General features: G+C 40.0%; 1 protein-coding gene across 1 annotated transcript in view; it reads right to left on the bottom strand.

Annotated features, from left to right (window-relative positions):
* LOC130165256 (neural cell adhesion molecule 2-like) overlaps positions 1-9,861 on the bottom strand; it is a 368,403-nt gene extending 358,542 nt beyond the window's left edge. The window contains exons 1-3 of the mRNA XM_056370357.1: positions 9,765-9,861; positions 9,551-9,620; positions 5,440-5,564 (exon numbers count right to left, since the gene is read on the bottom strand). The gene's annotated coding sequence lies outside the window, so the exon portion shown is untranslated. The remainder of the gene's footprint in view (positions 1-5,439; positions 5,565-9,550; positions 9,621-9,764) is intronic.
* Between the last annotated feature and the right edge of the window lie 9,292 nt (positions 9,862-19,153).

The raw sequence follows: 19,153 nt of genomic DNA, 5'->3' as shown, positions 1-19,153 counted from the left end.
CGACTTAGATACTTCGGGGTCATTTTGCTCAATTAGGAACTTTTCCTAATCAAAAAAAGAAATCTTTTCAACCGCAGCCCCAGGATAGGGAATAGCAGATGAAGAACAGGTGAGTGAGCAGGTTTGAAGGTCAGCTGACAGGCTGAGGCCCACTAGTGGAGGGGAGAGGGTGACTGCTCCTCCCACTTCATTACATCACTGCATGATGGTAGCGTCATTCTACAGTCACAGCTTGATTCTCATAGTGCAGGCACAGTATTGCATCGTTGACTGTTGGTACAAATCAGTAAAGTGCATTGATTTGTTGTACAATATACTAAGTGGAAAAACAGCAGCTTTTGCTAGAACAATTAGTATACAGCATATACTGGAGAAAAGTCTTATATAGTGGAATTTGGGCCCAGTTAAAATTTATCTTAATTTCACCACAGGAAACAAAAACAGAAGCTCATGCAGAGACTAATGAGAAGAATAAGAACTGGAGGCAGAGGAGATTAGAGGAGGGTTGTTTAAATAAGTAACAACACTAATAGCACTTTTTTGAGATGGAAAAATTATACAGTCACTTTATTAAACAGCTTAGCTGGTCCCAGTCTGTGGAGTTTTTCTCTTATCTTATGTAAACATATTAAAAGGGAACACATCAGCCTGGGACCAAAACCCAACTGGGAATTCACTGACATCGAGAGGACATGAAGGTCTGGGGAGGTCATGAAAATGTCTCAAAACAGACACCTGCATACCTGTCACAGATTATAAAGCAAAACACAGCTGTGCTGACTATCACAGAGCGAGTTACATGGAAATTTATTCATGATTTTATAACCACATTTTTATTTAATTTTGATCTTGTTTTCTATTTCATATTTTCTGCTTTGTGATGTTTGTCTCTGACTTGTTGTTGTTGCCTATTGTGGCCGTGACTTTTCATCTCAGTGAGGCTTCCATGGTTAAATAAAAGTCAGTGTCAACTACAGACAAAATCCCATCTCCACTGTAGCATTAAAAATGCAATCCACACCGATTCTCTAAACATCTCCTTCAATCAACAAAGTATCTAAATCAGCCTTGGCAAAAAAAACACAGGCAATGGGCTTTTTTCTTAAGATTTACAATTTACACCTGCTCCACGTTTTCACATTAGCAGACTTAAAAAGTGTTGTGGAAATTAGGATTCCTGAGAGGTGTGAACCAACAAGGCGCATTAGCACCTTTGTGTTTATTTCCATTTTGAAGACAAGTCTTCTTTAGTTGTATGTGACACCTTTTCTCAGCTATCCATCCATACTACTAAAGCTCACCGTGCTGCATTTGAGCAACAAAGAAGAAGAAGCAGAGAGAGACTCTCTATTCGGGGCGGGTGTTGCTGAAGTGAAAGCAGTGGTTTCTGTAGGAGCAGCAGACAGAGCCATAAATCATATGTCTGCTAATGGCAGTTCCAAATGAGCCCTCTCATCAGACAAGACAAGTGCCTTGCTTTGTGTGCTACTTCAGGCTCCACTACAACATCTGTGCACTCTCAAGCTTCTGTGCATGTTATGTGTCTCGCCGTTGTATTCATTAGGAATTGTCTACTGAGCCCCTACAGTTCAATTTAGTGTAATTTGGAGCGTATCTGAAAAGCGGGCTGTGACAATCACAAGCAGAGTATTCTTCCCTCCCTGATGTTAGTTATTCTTTCTGACAAAAAATGTCGCATTTTCAACCAAAATATAAAAACTTTTCCTTGTGATGACTATAGAGAACAAGCATACAGTGCTGCTCTGGCTACTTCAAGTTATGGGGATTTTTATTTCAGAAGAGATCATGAGCAAAGATATTTTTACATGTCAAAAATATAGAATATTATTCTTTTAAGCTCACATACAGAGAAAAAGTGTGTTCAAATCCACGCAGCACTTAATCAAGCTTTGTTGTTGGATCTCTGTAAAATATTGCTGCTTTAAGACAACAACAAAAGGGGACATCTACCCTTCAGTGCTGCAGGACTATAAAACAGTAAAATTTAAAGTGACCAGTCACAGCAGGGGTGAGGGCTTTCAAGTGCACTCATGCCAAGATGAGGATAATCCAGTGGGTGATACGACACCCCACTCTGAGACCATAAATTAAAAGTCATAGTCTGCAGCCTGAAAGACCATGACACAGTTTGATGTCTAACCCCAGAAGGGGTCAGTGTTTCTTTTTGAGTGCCAAAACCATTGAATGTTGGACTTTTGTTCCATTTGGCAAGCATATAATGGAGTTTGAGAGGGGTATGCTGGTGCTGTACAGAGATAGGGGCTGAATGGAGGAGAATGTAATTACTATACCTGTCTATGCAACAATGGCTAACCACCTTTGTCGCCCCTCACTGTGCTTGAAGAAGCCAGACAGCAAGTGCTGTTGGATTGCGGGAGCACAAAAGCCGCCCTTGCTACGACTCCCAAATCAGTGTCTCGCACTCGTACTCAGACAAGAGAAAAGGGATATGCCTTTAAAAACTAATTGTGTGCATCTGGATGTGAATGTTGGATTTGCTCTATCACCACTGTTTATGTGTGTTTTCTTATTTATCCAACTGCGTTGTTGCATTAAAAATCTAAATTTTAAGATGAGACATAACCATGACAAGAAGAAGCATTATAGCAGACATAAACATTGCAGACATGCAAACATAAAAATAAGTGGGCGATAAAAATCACAACTACTTTAAGAAAGGGAGAAATAAATTAAATGTCTAGCAGAGGCAGGTTCTGGTCTCAGATAAGGCAGAACAAGTCGAATCTTAATGATCAGGTCACAGGCAGGGGCTCAGTTTGGGGCTCAGTCTCATGCCCTGCACAGCCCTCTGTCTGCACACAGGCTATCACCTCCTTTCATATAAAATAAGTCCAGCTCTCTTTTATCTGATACGTCAATACAGTCTCCACCTCCTCCATTTCTGCTTGTCTGGTGTCCACTAAGCGCGAGAATAAGGTGCTCCTTTTAGGGACATAGTTGCTCATTGCAATACATTATTGTCATTATATAGCGTGAGGAATGCCAGTATTTGTCTTTAAAGTATAAAGTTGTATCATTAACCTCTCTAACCCCTCTCTGTTACATGCTCCTTGAGAAGGACATGCTGCCAGTCAGGTGCCACAGCCTCCCAAGACTTCCAAACAGCTTGTTTGAAATGCTGTCATAACTCCTCTGGGTTATCATATGGCATGAGCATCCAAATTATAGAGGAAATACACTGACAGTGCAAGATGATGTCATTCTATGATTAACTAAAATGATAAGAAGGAAGAGAAGAGGGAATGGGAGAATATGGCTGATGATGATGGTGATTATATGCATGGTGGGAATGGCGATGAATGATGTAATATCATAGATAAAATGACACAAAATAGCATAAAATTACATAAGATATTACTCTGGGCTTGAGTCTGCTATTTTCAATTTATGTTTTTCTGTAAAGAACTGTGATCAAACCTGAAGTGCTCTATAAATACTGAAGTTATAAGGAGGAAAGAAATTCAACAGTCGTCCTTCAAAGCTTTTGTGCAGTCGGGAGCAGATGCTGTGGCTTGCCAGGTAAAAACCACTTGTAAAACAACAGAGCGTTGGGATTCAAAGTCCAGGTACCTTGGTGTTTTACGAGATTGTCAACAATCACAGATTGATGGAAATGTGCCTGCTGTCAAGTGCAGTCAGGCACTGAAGGGTCTTTAATTCCTTATGGTCAAATTATATCTGTTTTACATTTTATGAATTCAGCTTAAAATATTAATGTATCCGGGGGGAACTTATGTATAATAAAGAGACATAGTAGCTGTTCTAAGAATCCAATACGTGACATTTCAATGAGCTCTTACATTGATCCTCACTCTGACTGCAGCTCTTCACCATAAAATCCATTTTATTGCTGCTTTGACTCATTACAGGATTGATTTCTTAATGCAGCAGGTGAATATGTTTCCACACAGGGCAGAGAATGATACAGCACTCTTTCCCCTGTGTAATTTATTTAAATATACTTTTGACAAACCTGATCTACCTGCATTAACTTGTACTTTAGAATTTAATTTAGCCGTTCTCCACGACTACTGCTCTCACACTAACCGGTCCCACCAGTCCACTGTTCGCTGCCTGCCCAGCACCAAACAGCAGAAAGACAAAGTTAGCGACTAGCTGGTCAACATAATGGAGCAGACATACTGTGTTTTTGTCAGGAGTTTGTGGAGACCAAAACAGATTTGAAAACAATAAATTAACTTTTAATGTGCACAGCAAGAGCAATGTTATGAATGTCTTCATGGAGATTTTTGTCTGAAAATGTGTGCAATTATCCATATCAGGTCTCCCCTGTAGGACAGCAGTGTAGCTGTTCAGGAGGACTAGAAATGCTTTTGATTTCCAGTGTGGTCAGAGGACATTTGAACTACTTCTTTTCTGGGATAAAACTTGAACTACAATTTTCTTCCTTTTTTGATGCTGTATACGTAATTCAATCTGTACATTTAAAAATAATAACTGGGTACCACTTTACAATAAGACTACCCTTAAACAGGATTCATTCATAATTAGGTTATTAATTCCCTTGTTAACACTTTATAATTCATAAATAAACCATTCTAAACAAGTTATAACAGCTTTCATACATTGATGCAGGCTCACTATTTGGCAAGATCAAGTTAATGCTTACTACTCATTAATCTTACTAATGAGTGACTACCATTTATAACTGGTGAAAGGAGCCTTATCGTAAAGTATAAACACATCACCATTTATTAATGAGTTACTGTAAGGCTCCTTTTAGCGTTTATAAATAATAGGAACTCATTAGTAAGATTAATGAGTAGTAAGCATTAACTTGATCCTGCCGAATTTGATATGATAATTTGATATACCATAATTAGATTGCTAAATGAAACTTTTTGACCATTAAGACGCTGACAGTGGTTAATTGCTAGTAACTTAACAAATATGTGATGAAGCAGACGGGAACAAATGCCAGATGATGGAGAAGACAAAGAAAGCTTAGTAACTAATGAGATATGAGGCAGTCCAGAGAAATGTGGGCTCATTATTTGGCAAGCAACAGGTCACTTTTGCCCTTTTTATTTGATGTTTTGTAGCAGCTTATAAATGATTTATAAAGTCTGAACAAGCTAATTCATATGCTAGTTATAAACCATTCATGAACCCTTTATAGGGGTAGTCTTATTGTAGAGTGGTACCAATAACTGCAGCATATTTACTTGTTCACTAATCATAGAATAGAGGTGAAGAGAGAAGAAAATAAACTAATACTAAGAGCGTAGTAAACAAGAGGAGCAACTTCTTGCTTTGCCTGTGTGAGGGCAGGTCAGAGATCAGGATTATGCACACATTAGCACCCACAGATCGGATGTTATCACAGACACGTGCACACAGTCTCTGTGATCATTCATACTTCATTTTTAATCTTACCGCTTTCTTTGTCCGTTTCTGGAGCCACGAAACCCAAATTCAGGATCCAGAGTGGAGTCTGGGTGAAGATGAAGTAGGAGGAGCGGGTAAACAGCACCGCAGCTGAGCTTACCTGGCTCATTTACCTGACAATGAAAGAAACATAACATATGTTATTAATGGTAACCCTTTGCAAGATTTAATGTCTCTTTCATAGAAAATGTAATCTTCAGATTTGCACTGGGGCTTGTTATGAGTAGTAGTGTACTTTTCAATGCCTCACTTTGAGAAATATTAAATGAAAGCCTTTTTATGTAACAAAAATACATCAGAGTCCTCCAAGATTATAATCCATTAGTAATCCAATAATTACAGTATTTGCAATACTACTGTTTTGATACTCTGCACAGATGCATTTCAGTCGATAAAACAATGTTTTGATCGATGATACTCAACTTTAAGAATAAGGAAAATAAACTATTTAGACCTAAACTTCTCATGCCAAAAAAACTGCTGACTTTATATTTAAAGAGGAATTTGTAGAGTTTCAAGCACCTTCTAGCAGCCATCTGTATTTAGATGTAGTGATTCTTGCAGCAGCTGGTTATTCAATGTCTTGCTCAAGGACACTTCAGCAGCGTGGACACTTTCCAAATTTTGAGTCTGATTCTCTGTTTGAAGAGACAAGAGTGTTTACCCACTGGGGCACACTGCCACTCCATAGTGTTTTGCCGTTCTTGCAACTTGAAAAGTGTCAAGCAAGAACAGATTTCCTTTCATACTCTGGCCTTCTTCACTTTTAGGTGACAGCTGCTGAGTTGGCACATGTGCATCATGCTCTTAAGCACAATCTTAGCTACGACAGCAGCGCTGACGGTGCACAGACACAGAGGACGCTCGGTGGATCTTTGTGACTCTTCGTGATTGGCAAAAAGATATCATGCGGAAGGACCAAAGCAAAAGTAATTTTCAGGAGCGAGGGGGAATATATTGAGGTCAAGTGAACTTCATTTTTTCCCCACATTCACTTTACATGAAGTCCGGTCTCTAACACATTCATTATGTCTGAACAGCAGCCCCATAACAGCTCATGGCACAGTCCTGAATACCGATTTTCTCAGCTCTCGTTGTATTCGAGCGATAGTTATGTAATGTGTGAGATGGATGTTTTGGTCTCAGTAGGGGGTGATGTCAATATAAAAGACCTCATTCCATTTTTTTCTTTTACTAAAATGTGTATATTGAGTGGAACATTATGTGCCTGCCCTTATGTGCAATGGTTTGGAGCTAAATTGACAAAATCAGCGATGTCACATGAAATTTTGATAAAACAGCTAAATCTGGGGTTGAAAATCAAAACAAAAATGTTTAAAATGCTCATCAGTAGAGATCTCAATAAAGTCACAGTGGGAGCCAACCTCCCAGCTCTCAAAAAGAAAACAAAAACCCAATAATTACTCGTACTCTGAGCTGTGGGAGCTAATTTTTCATAAGTGTTCAGCAGTCCTTGATGAGCTCTGAAGAGCACTCACACCACACCCAAACACACTCACAGACAGACTGACAGAACGAGGGCAAAAGGTAAAATGTGTTTGAATGCATGATTTTACGGGCCCAGCTTTAATGTCCGTCTGCGATTCTGCAAGAGGCGTCTCACTCTCTGGGTTTATTGACCGGGTCCTTTCTGCCTCAGCTGCAGTGACCATCAGATCAGCCATCCTTTGCTTCACAGTTTATGAACTTCAAAGCCGCGTGGCCAGAAGTGAGCACATGATGGAGTACAGGGACGCTGAGGAGAGATAGCAAAAAGAGCCAAGGCTCTGCTCCTAGCTGTTTAATTTCAAATAAAGAGGATGGTGGAAAGTATGGGTGACAGGTAGTAAATAAATCAGAGCAATAGTATACTAAGTCACAAGGCCCTGTGACGCTTAGTAAGTGTACTATGTAAGTATGTATGCTCTTTCTCATAGATGAGATAACTCTTAAAGTCAGTTACTGAGCCTTCCTCTTTCATTTGTCTCTGGTAGCACCCATGTCTGGTACTGGCATAGATTTAATATTTCCTTGCTGCTTGTTTTACCACGTTCTGCACTAATGATTTAAAAAATAAATATATAATATATTTTTTTATTTATTATTTCAAAAGAAGAAGTTCTAGGTCCGTGTTAAAGCAGCAACAAAACAAACATTTCCACCTGTTCCAATTTCTTACAATTAGAAAATAGTCCTTTAATAAAACATGACATGACGCATGGGAGATATTGAAAATCCCATCACCTCTAAACCTAATAAAACTGGCAACCCAGGGGACGAAGACTGGAGGAAGGTTTTCATAAATATAACCAATACACACTTCCAGCATTCAGAGTCCAAAGATCTGAATGTGTAATTTTCTCCTTTATTTTAATCTGAATGAACTGACTTTGTCTTAAGATCTGCTCATTTCAGCAAGACAATTGGAAGCGGGGCCCTTTGCACACGCCTGTATGAAGCCTGTAACAGTTTGTGTCTGCGTGATGAATTTAATGAGTTTAGTCTTTGTGGAGAAAGATGACCTTCTGAAATGACATCGCCAGATAAAAAGAGTTTGTCTTTGCTCAAACAAAATGACAGCAAATGTCGTCCCCCCGAGGTCCAGTGGCTGATGATAGGTTTGATGTGCAACTCTCTGATTTCGACTGGGTCTGATTTAAGGTGATATCCTCCACACATCTACTGAATGCATGCCCCCACACACACACACACACACACACACACACACACACACACACACACACACACACACACACACACACACACACACACACACACACACACACACACACACACACACCTAGATACACCCGACGACACACACAAAAGAAGTGAACACAGACACAAACAACCGACCGAGCATACAGATTGGCTCGCATAGAAAAAATAAAAATAAAAAATTTAAAAAGAAGATTGCAAAGGAGTTTCTATTGTCATCAATTCACTCCCTGCTCTGAAAAAAGCAGAAAATCTACATCACATTAAATGAAGTGATGCAAAGGAGCAAAAGGTCCTTTCATGTCCCTCTTCACAATGCTCGTGTTTGCAGCGCTCTTCAACATTGCGATCTAATCTGCACAGCCTTGTTGCACTTTGATACACTGACTGACTGCATGTGCCATTGTGTTTACCATTAGACTTTGAAAAGGGCTTACAGCGCTGGCGACACTATAGTATTTATTTCATTTATCATTTCACAGTCACAGGTTAGAAGTCACTGTGTACTAATTTCAACAGTCTGGATTTACATTTTTTTATTAAGATAATTAACTTGCACTGAATTTCAATACAAGAACAATGGTGTTTCTCTATTTCCATGTCTTCTCTGTGAATTATCAGCTGGTGAAAGCTTTGTACCTGGGATGTGTAACATTAGCCTGAAATATCAAAGCTGAAGACAGTGTTTTCAACTAACTGATGGAGCTCATGTTCGTTTAATTAGGGAGCTACTTACAGCTGATATTATTTCAATCGAAAAAAAAATGGCTGGTTTGTAAGGACAAGGCTGCTTTTGTGTGCTACTGTCTGAAATCAAGGGCTCGTTTATGAAACTACAATGAATAGTTACTGGAAATCTGTCACCGTTATCACTGTATATGCGCTGTGCAAAACAGAGATAAACTTGACTGGCATAGCAACAGTAACTAAAGGCTTAGCGAACAGGTAATTAGAGGACACTTTCAGGATAATATTCAAATTAATAAGTCACAACAGTCACAAGTTATTGCCAGTATTTTTGTGGGCTGAAACCTTTTTAGATGACTTACAGCTCTCTGGCACAGTGTGAAGCAAATCTAAACTGATGGACTCACTGAGCTGGAAAAGGGTGTTAGCAAAGCAATAGTCAAAGCGATAGTCTGATTAAAAACTCCTAACATCCTAACAACTGCCAAATGATATCCATGAACATTTTCCTGTCAAGATTTCCTGCTTTCTACCTGCAGAATCTGTTCATGCACTGACTTTGTATGATTACTGGTCATGTAAAATGCATGGAAGAAAATGGACCAGTCGGACCTTTGTTGGGTTGAGCTTTCTACCCACGCAGCTCCACATTCTTACACTTCGTGAGGACAACAAAACAACACATCAGCCTTACCACAGACTTGCCGCTTCTTCTCAGGCGATGATTTCAGCCTGGTGTGACCTCTCTCCTCTCCCACTCTTTTCTGCAACACAAGTGGCCAATCACACTTTAGCGTAACTCTCCAAGAAATATTTTCCTTTTCACAGATCTTAGTCCACCCACAGTGTCCACTCACAAATTACTTTTGATTTGTTCATTTCACATCTGTCCCTGCAATATAACTTACAATTGGATTGTTCAGCTAAAATGGCTTTGTGGGTTGTCGACTGGAACAGGTCCCAAAATATCACAAAGAGGAACACAGGTACATATTGATCGAGATGAGTACAGCCCTCTGGTTGGAAATCCTGTTTCTCTGTAAGGACAGAAGTAACAATTCAAGATCTTAAGGCAGAGACTCACTTCTTCAGGAAGCTTACTGCACTTCAGAAACATTTATGATCTTTTCATTTGTGTACCTTTAAGGACTGTCATTGATTTTAACAGACTCTGTTATTTACATGGAGTTGTATGTATTCATATTTGTGTTGAATTTTGCAGTGTTCTCCTCCTCCTTACTCCTTTTAGCTCCTCTTCAAGGATTATCTAACCAGGTGGCTACAAACAAGATCTGACTAACACACTGTGCGCTTCGGGAAACCTTCTGAAGTTAGTGGTGAAGTTGCTGATGCTTAGTGCCAGGGGACAGACGGAGAAGATGTGTTTCAAAACTTGCAAGTCTGCCGTAATATATTGTCGATCACACACCGATCAGGTCCTGTTGTTGTCTTGCGGCTGCTCCTGTGAGGGGTTGCCACAACAGATCACCATCTGCATATTTGATTTGGCAAAGTTTTTATTGGTGAATGTCCTTCCTGATACAACCTCGTGGGAGCTGGGGATTGAGCCACAAACCTGGGGATCAGCAGCCAACCTGCTCTAAAATCTGAGACGTGGCCCCCCTATGCTGATCAGGCACTGCTTTACCAAGACAAAATAGAGGCCAAAGAACCTTTAAAATTTAGGTATTATACTTCACTGATAATTTATTTAGTGTTACAGGTTTCCTCACTGATGACGTTCGACTAGTGAAAGCTCAAGATAGCAAGGCTAACGAAAATTATGCTTTCGGCCTGTTTCAATCTGTCTCCCACTCTCAAGATTAACACAACAAAGATGGCGAGATTTGACAAAGCTGAACACTTTGTTTTACCACATTTCTTTTTTTCTGCTACCCTACACCAATTTCTCGTCTTGTTTTTTTTTTTTTTTTTTTTTACAACCTTGCTTCTGCTGCTGTAAATAAAATCCAATTTTCAAGACCTTGAATTGACTCAGTGCGTCTGTGAACTTGGGAAGCCTAAAGATGAAAAGAGTGTCTTTGATGCATCTTGTTAGATGTCCTTTCCCTTACAATAGCCGATTTTCAGGTGCTGTAATTGCTACACTTGCAGCTTAAATAACCTTTACAGCACAGGCACTAGCATGGAGGGTCATATGTAAGGACAGTCATGAGAAGCTTACTACCACACCACGTGAACTTGATCTGTATTAATACTGTTGAGTGGCAGGTAAAAAGGACAGAGAGAGGATCACTCTACATGTACAGACCAACTCTATAAAACATACATCTCCCCTCAGTGTCTGATTTCCTCCTTAGGGAGCAATCCCTCCTTGTTACTTTCAATACCTTTCTAGACAGTAGTTTTTCCTCTGCCTATCAACATAAGGGCTGCACTTTTTTTGGTTACATTTATTTCTGATTTGCCCATAATTCTCTACCTCCTGCTCTCAGCGGCAGAGGGTCGTCCACCCCCTAACATGCATTCATCATGCAAACTAATGACTTCCTGTTTCCGCTTGAATTTACTGCCCAATGGGAGTATGCTGAAAACGTGACCCTGTACTGAATATATCTTGTTAAGTTTCTTTTTTGCTTCCCTCTCGGCAGATTTTAATTCCTGGCAGAGGAGACCATGTCAGTGTAATTTAAACTGCTGTAATCACTACAGCAGCCTATCATTATATTAACTATGGATGTGTAATAAAGTGTAAAGTAAAAAGTGATGTTTGTAATAAGGAAAAGCTGATTCTGCAGTTCCCCTCTGGTCTATGGAGCATTTTAGCTCATTGATTCAGTCTCACTGCTCTTATCAACCCTACATTTCAGAGGCAACTTTCCAGCTTTTTTCAGGGAAAACATCTCTGGAAAACCTACTGTATGATAGCTAACAGCAAAAAATAAATAAAAATCTGAAAAGGTTAACCACTAGCTAGTATTCATAGCAGAGAGAGACAGATATTTCTCCTCAAGAGTCGGTGGAAACTAAAACAAAATGAGAGCTAAAAAAAGAATGATCATCAGACAGAGACACAGATCCATGAGGGTTGATGATGCTGTGTCTGATCATGCAAATAACCAACCAATTGCTAACATGTTAACTAACTTTTTTTTTAAAAAGGTACATAAATATGTTTCTGATGAGAAGTTTGAGAAGCCATTTCAGCAGTTCCTGCCTCAGCCAAACCAGGTGGATGACGATTTAATAATTGTGGCGACTATATACGCCCGTTAGCATTAGCACACCTGCGCAAGATCAACACTAATTACTTCTCAAGCTGATTAGGTCCAACGGGCCAGGTGTGCTGATAACAGACACAGACAACTGCTAAATAGCGCTAACTTATCAATAAAGATAATACCAGAATTTCACTCACCTCTAAAAACAGCCACAAGCCACATTATTTGTCTGATATTTGCGTAAAAAATTCGCGAAAAGCCACCAAAGCCACACACGAGTGGAAAAGTCACGTTGAGCGACGCCGGTGACGCTGCTCATCGCGCGCTGTGACCACACCCATCTGTCACTAAAAGGGGCAGCGACCTCAATTACGTGTAACTTTAAGCCTTATCATAAAGGGGGAAATTAGCTTTAGAGACACAATTCCCAGGGTGTAAACCGTTATTTATTTCTGCTGTGACGTTTTAACATGGGAGTCTATGAGGATTGACTCACTTTTGGAGGCAGCCTCAAGTGGCCAATCGAGGAACTGCAGTTATGCTGCTTGGTTTTTTTTTGGCTGCTCTGCTATTCCAGGTGTTCTGCTGCCCTGAAGAGGCCAAAAAACAATTAATGTTAGTTCAGAAATCATAAATCAGTATTAGTAATTGTACTAATGGCACCACTATTATTATTTTTTTTTTTTAATTTGGTAAAAACATCACGGATGATTCATTGCAACAGGTGGAAATAAAAGTGATTTGATGTTGAGCTAAAAGTGAAATAAGTAAATAAGTGAGTGAATATCATTTTTGTACAACTTTTTAAATTCAGACTCACAAAGCTTAAAGTGCACATACAATTAAAGTAGCAAAAACTTAAGTACATGGACAAACATGGAGAATTAAGATAAAATACATTCTGGTTGAAGCTTTTTAAACCGAATCAAAAATATATAATGGAAAGCCTTAAAAGTAATTAATGGAACCAAGTATACAGTCTATAGCCTATAAATAATAAAATTAACTGAACAGGGCCTAAATAATCCAGAGAGACAGAAGTTACTCCCCTTTATCTACACTAACTCATGACTACTCCATGTGCTCTAACCGCCCTGTCTGCTCTCATACATGCATCAAGGGTTCACATCTATCATTGTCTTTGTTTTCAAATCCTCTCTCTCATCCTTACTGTCACTCTCTCCTGTCTGCTCTTTGGCAAAGCAGAGATGCTGCTGCCTCACTGAGCCCACAGAGGACTGACATTAGAGTGTTTTAGGTACCTGACAGCTCCCTAATGATTTCTTTTGGCTTTCCTATCCTCCACTGTCTGCTAGTAAGTAATTATGGCCCGACACAGCACAGATCAGTCTTTCAGTGGGAACAGAATCGTCTGTTTGTGTGTGTGTGTGTGTGTGTGTGTGTGTGTGTGTGTGTGTGTGTGTGTGTCTATGTATGTGTGTGTGTGTGTGGGTGTGTGTCAAAATCTCACTTCAGATTAATCTCAGTTGTGTGCATGCTTGCACATTAAATGGCAAGTTGGACAGTGATGAAAATAAATACCAAACACAGAAAAACAGTGGTAGAGGCCAAAAGAGGATAGCACTGACAATATCTTTTTTTGAATTTTGGTTAGACAAAGATGTATAATTGTGATTTGTACAATTTGTTTTCTGACAGAAAGAGACATAGGACAGAAAATGAACAGAACCCAAAATAATCTCTTCAGTTTTGTACTGTCAATTTTAGCTTCATGATGTCACCTCAAGGCATTTTCAGACCTACATCTATTTCCTTTTCATTGCTCAGCATGATTCGAGCTGCACCTCAGTTCCTCAACACTGCCGATACATCAACGCATGAAATACACAAAAGCCACTGCTTGACCATACTACACAAATGCATTTTATTTTACCATTCTAGGATAGTGATGATTCACTTCTATCAAATGTCCTTGAACCTTGACCTGTGAGCTACCTCAAACGCTAAATCAGCAGCTCTGTTGGGCATATTATTTCCACTGGGCTGAGTCTAGTGCATATTGATGCACCCACAGCTGTGCTTTAATTAAACCTGTGTGGCATAGACGACCTGTTGAGCCTCCATATTAAATGCGGACATGGAGTGGAGACTGAACCTGCCCAGTCAACCTTACATATTAGTGTTAGACTATGTGAGAGAATTTAATGCATGTATTAATGGTTTTTATGTTGTTGAGGGGTGATTTATCTCATGGGGATCACCACCTTGAGATCATAGTTAAGTCACTGTTTCATTTCCACCTACATAATGGTTGAAATCTCACACCGGTGCTCCTATAGCAGGAGTTTGAAAACTTCCACATCTCTTTCCACCTTTTATTCACTGTCATTCCTGTTAGAGCATACAGTGCTTAAAAAATAGCCTTTAAAAAACATATTAAAAGCATATAGAAATGCAACAGACAGCTTTTTAACCTAGCCCCTCAGCTTTTCACTCCCTTTTTTTGTCTTGAATCCGCTCAAACTCATCCTGCCTCACTAAGCCATCTGAAATCTCATTCCCTCAATTTTATCTATGAGATTTTCATCTGAGAAACACCTCCAGACAAGCATTTGGAAGTTAACCAGACCAGCTGACTGACAACTAGATTGCCTTTGAAGATTAACTACTTTCATTTATTTATGTTGAGCAAAGTGAAGCATGATTTGCATGGTTTGTTTCTGAACTCAGATATTGTCAGAAACTGATGTAAGTGAGCAGTTTGAAAATGTTCTGCACATATATATCATATCAAATTAAAAATTACACTTGAGGATGATCTAAATCAAGCACTACAATGAAGATGCACAGAAAGCAATAGCCCATTTTTCATCATAACCAATGATATTTTCTACAGTCATCCGCAAACATGTCTCAGGAGTGCACTTGTCTGTCTCTGCTCTTCACACATCTATGACCCCTAAAAGCCACTTTTGGCCAACTTAAGAGACACTATGAAGGTGTTATAGATTTTATTGAATCTGCCAGTAGTCAAGGATGTTTCACTTAATACTCAAATTTTGACTTTTAGTAGTTTAATAAATACTGGCCCTGAAGCAAAACTCAAGTACCAGTCCAGTGTGTTCCATGTTCATCCAATCAGGTGCAGAGAGGGTTACTGGCATTTCAGCACGGAGGAGCACTTGTCAATCATCTGTCAGTCACCGCCCCTAACCAAAAGGCAGTGCTTCTTCAGAGCACAATAAGAAAAGCTAAGTTTGTGGGTTAACAGTGCAACACAAACAATAACAAAAGAAATCGTTACTGCTAAAAACATACACACCTAGGCTACAGTATTCCCTGTGTAACCTTTCTTGTTCCCATATTGCCTCATTGTTGGCCCCCATGTTCCCTCCAGCCGCCCTCAGCGCGCCCTCACACCGTCCTGTCACTCAAAGGCAGACGGCTTCATCTGTGTCGAGCTTTCCCACAATCCTGTTAGGCTCTCAGTGTGGCTCCTGTCTATCCCTGCTCACACTTTTAGTCCCTGTTTTGCTGAGCCTGGCCACATACACCACCAACCTTCTTCTGCTCCTTTTTCACCTTTATCTCCTCTGTCTCTTCCCCAAATTCCACTCGCCTATTATTTGCGCTTTTTCCTTTCTTTGCTCTATCACTCCTCCTGCGAACACCTCATTATCCCTTATCTGCTTCTCTTATTCTCTCTCCCATCTCTCATTGCCTTTCCCCCCCTAATCTCCCTCTTTTTACTGCCGCTCTGCATCTCCTTTTGCCATTTGCTAGCCTCCTTATTTTACTGACCTCAATCAAGCCTTGCATTGTGTTCCTATCAGGTGTGCTAATACCAAAACGCTAAAAAGGTGTTGTGGGAAATGAATTGACTGACAGCATCTGGTGCATCAGTCCATTGTTTTAGATGAGTACTTACAACAGGCAATGAGACTATTGGATCAGAAATGATATTATAATGCGACATTGAAAAACATCCACAATTAGCACAGCCAAGTGCATCGGGAGATAAGGGCACTAGATAGCAAGGGCTCCAGCTGAAGTGCTTTGCAGGGCAGTTTCTTCATTTACATTAACTGTATTCATCTTCACCAATAGGTGCAAATTGCTTTTGTGGAATCAAGCCTGAATCTCATGAGCCAGCACTTATAAGCTTTCTAACATGGGAGCGCACCAGCCAATTGTTCATCAAAATCACTATTCGCTTTTAAAATAAAAAAAAAACAAAAAACAGCTTGTTCAGTGACAGAAGCTGAGTCTAGGACTGCACGAAAGGGTTATTTAGATTAAAAATGAATCATTCAGTCAATGAAATATTAGACATGTATTCCCAAGGCCCAAGGTGACATCTCTAAACTGCTTTCTTTGTCCGACCAACAGTCAAAGAAATTCAATTTACGGTGATACAAAACAGAGAAACGCTGGAACCGGAGAATGTTTGTCATTTTTATTCAATAATGACTTTAAGGATTAACTGGATTTCTGTCAGTCAATGAACTGATTAATTGACAAATTGTTTCAGCAGGAGATTGCACAGTTTTTCTAACGAGGCTCCTTGATTCCCTGTTGTATTAACACATCTCGATGACAGAGAGGTTTACACACTCTGCTGACTGCGCTCAGCACCACACCAACGTGCCATCGAACAGCAAAGCAGGTGATAAGGTCTCGACAGGGCATACGGAGTACAACACCACATAAAAAGGATTAACTTTGAACAAAATCACAACTGCAAACACTTGACAAAGATGGGTCGTATTGGATTGCTATTAGCAGCGTGTCAGCTATGAAGGAGACTTCATGTTTGTGAGTTTTTAAAGAGAGATTAGAAAACTAATAGGGCTCATTTGTACCTAAAATGGCAGAACTCAAATATGTCAAAGGAAATAGATTGGAAACAGCCAAGTTGACAAGCTATAATTAGGTTTACTATACCACTAGTATAACCAGGCTGCCTAATGTGTGAAATTAGAGCTAAAACAATTAGTAGATCAATTGAACGGTTGAAAAAAGGTATCCTCATCACATCACCTCAGTAATACTTCCTCCTCATGCTCCCCTGCCAGCAGCAGCTCTGTATGTGACAGCGTTAACTGTACAGTCAATGTGTGCATTTAGCAGCCGCTGTGTCAATGTCTGCTCCTCCCAAGAGCTCAGTCGAAATCGGCTCCAACGTTCCCCTTTTCTGCCCTGTTTGGATACAAAATGAGCTCTTGCATGGCTCCCTTTCCATTTAAGGATGAAAGGCTGGTGCTCTTTAGTTAAAACCAGCCTCCAGCTTTTGGTCGAATACAGCAGATCCCTTCCTTCCCTTCGTGTCAACATGCTTAGGTGAGACATTAAATCGGCCCTGAAAACACCCTAAAAGACAGCATTCAGGCCAGATGAATAGCAGGACCCACAGTTGCTATTAGTGTCCAAGTATTCCCAACTTCCTATGTTATTCATGTCCAGCGGATCACTGGAGCTACATTGCCCTCTGCAGGCAGTGAGAAATGAATGCACAGTGGCAACAGAGCAGCAGTGATTCTCTGTACACTCCCCATAGGCTCAACCTACTGCTGTGTAACCCCCTCCAGCTCACAAATACACTCAATTACCTATTACCGTTTCTATCCGATTTTAAAGACAGATGCACAAACCACAAGCCAGAACACAACTTGTTCATTATTTGCTCTTTATTTAACCCTCAGGGTGTTGTGACAGGTTGAGCCTGGTTGAGCGTGCACTGCGGGCATTTTTTTAAACTCATTACCCTGCATAATAGGGCCCTACTACTAATTATTCTAGATAACACACATACTGACAGAAACACACACAAAGGAGAACAACGTGTACCTGGTTACCCATACCCCACTATGTTTAGAGTCTGGTGGATGATGCAAGATCAAAGGCACAGGATTGTACAGCGATGACTTATCATCATAATGTGTCCTCACACTACCCTCTCCTTCACATGTGGATGATTTGTCTTCTTCACTGTCGTCTTTAATGGCACAGGAGGGGAGTAGGAGCTTCCTGCAGTGACCAACAGCCTGCAGCGAGCATTGTTGCTGCATTTAAAGAGGTACAGCATGATAAATAAAGAGATGGAAATATGAAACTAGCATCAGAACCATTTGAGGCAGCATTACAGAGAGGATGACAGTGGATTTAATGGCCATGGGATTGAGCTTTACATGCAGCTGCTTCATATGTAGAAGCTTTAGTTGTACTCATTTAAGATGTGATAGGGAGCACAGTATGGACTGGAGCTTTGTGATGCTCTGGGGCTTGAGTGCTGCCGATATTTTCACTCCAATCCCTCAATTCCAAATAGTGAAATGAATCTAAAGTAGATGAGATTCTGTTGAGTATCTGGGCTGTATGAGATCCTCTGTCTCATTAAGTCAGAACAACATCTTACCTGAGTGGCCACACGAGGAGGGGCCTGCAGCATTAGCTGGAGGGGGTGTGGGGGTACAGAGAGGAGTGCAAGCGGGCATTCAAAACAGTGTGGAAGAAAGAGGAAAAATAAAGAGGAAAAAGAAAAGCTGATCTTGTTATTACTCGATCTCTCCATGGTCTGTATTTTTTTGCCACCTGTAGCCTATTGCAAGAAAAAAAAAAAAAAAAAGTAGTGGTGGTAGAACTCATTTCTTTAAGACAACAGCAAAATCATGTTCTTCGTGCACTTTATCTCTAGCTACACAAATAACCTATGCATTTACTTACCTGAATTTGTTATTGGCCAGAAGCAACTCACCAGGACTAATAGGGAGCTCAAAATTCTTCTTTTATTTTTTATAACCCAGCACATGTTATTCAACGTGTTTTATGCTTTTACACAACACAGAACCAGATAATATTCGACCGTATATTCATCCTTTCATGCAAAAATGTAAATGGTTTGATCATAATGGATGAAATCCATAATAATATGGCTGATGTTCTCCTGTATTCTTCTTGATGGGAGGGAAGGAACTATTTCCTGTCACTTGACACTAAATACATACAACACAATGGTGAAGTCAACATTATATCACTTTTCAATTCCAAACATTCAAGATCATGAAATCATTCCACCTACTTGTCTTTATTTTAAGAAAAGAAATTGCCTCATATTACTTCCCTACTAGCGGCAATATTACCTGACATTATTAACA

Source organism: Seriola aureovittata, chromosome 24, assembly GCF_021018895.1.
Source record: "Seriola aureovittata isolate HTS-2021-v1 ecotype China chromosome 24, ASM2101889v1, whole genome shotgun sequence".
Taxonomy (NCBI): Eukaryota; Metazoa; Chordata; class Actinopteri; order Carangiformes; family Carangidae; genus Seriola; species Seriola aureovittata.
Note: the sequence above shows the minus strand (reverse complement) of the source record. Positions and strands in the feature narration are given on the sequence as shown.